We start from the raw sequence: 1174 nt of genomic DNA, 5'->3' as shown, positions 1-1174 counted from the left end.
GCACTTTGCTCTGGCAGCTGCTTTGTGTCACTCCAGAGTTGGTAGGCCAGAGCTGAGTCCCCAGCATGGAGCTGGTACGGACGTGGATTGTAGGCTCAGCACCTGCCCATAAGGGTTATGGGCACCCAGGGCCTCATGGCAGGGGGATGTGCTGTCCGCCTCTCCCAAACCTATTCAGCCTGTGAGTGCTGAGCAGGCCTGAGTATGCTGTTGGGCCCCACCTGATGTCAGTCACGGGTGATTTGATGGTAAGGCCCACAACTCACTAGAAGCTCATGTGGAGCATGGCTGGGTGCTAAGTCTGAGGCTGGGCTGACTCAGAGGAGGTTTACACAGGCCCTCACAGTCCTGCGGCCACTGCAGGCTAAGGGATGGAGGACAGGGACAAAGCCCTGCCTCCTCGACCCCCAGACCCTTTCCAAGTGGGACGTACAGCTCCTGGGCCCCAGGGTCCAGTCACAGACCTTAAGCTCACATGGTTGGAAACAGCGTTCTTAGTAAATACCCCTCGCCTTCTTCGCGGCTGTCCCCCGTGTGGGAGACAAGCTGGGGGAGGAAGTGGTGGCCAGTGTCCTGCTGTTCAAGTCAAACATAGTGTTCATGGCAGGTAATCTTTTTAGAAGTTCCAGGCAGAGGGATTTGAGACTTTGATGCTTAGACTTTTGGCGCTTTGGTGGTAGAGCTGGCTGAGAAAGGACCATGGACCAAATAGGTAACTTACTGCTTCTCTTCCTTCCGAGCCCCGGCCCCTTGCTTTCCAGTCTTCCCCCACTGGTGCCAAGGCCATGGCGATAGTATGACTGAGTTAGGCCTGAGAAGCTCCCCCACTGGCCTGTACGGAACTCCCAAATGCCAGGTCTTCCCTTGTGTTTGCAACAGCATGACCTGAGGGTGGCCTTCCCTAGAGAACTGGCGGAAACCCAAGACCAGGAACCATTGGTCTGGCTGAGCAGTCCCTCTGATTGCTTGGGGCTGGCACACCTGTGGGCCTGTTGCCGCAGTTAATGGGGGAGGACAGGCTCTGCTTCACGTCCCTCAGACCCAGCCACCCCCCACCTTCTGTGTGCGTCTAAGATCAGCCGCTCTCCTTTCTGCTGCCTCATGAAAGCCAACACTGTTCAGCTGCCCAGCCTCACCACAGCTGTGCCCAGCCAGCAGAGGGGAGACAGGACCG

Source organism: Callorhinus ursinus, unplaced genomic scaffold, assembly GCF_003265705.2.
Source record: "Callorhinus ursinus isolate GAN/ISIS: 27379988/994484 unplaced genomic scaffold, GSC_fseal_2.0 scaffold108, whole genome shotgun sequence".
Classification (NCBI taxonomy): domain Eukaryota; kingdom Metazoa; phylum Chordata; class Mammalia; order Carnivora; family Otariidae; genus Callorhinus; species Callorhinus ursinus.
Note: the sequence above shows the minus strand (reverse complement) of the source record.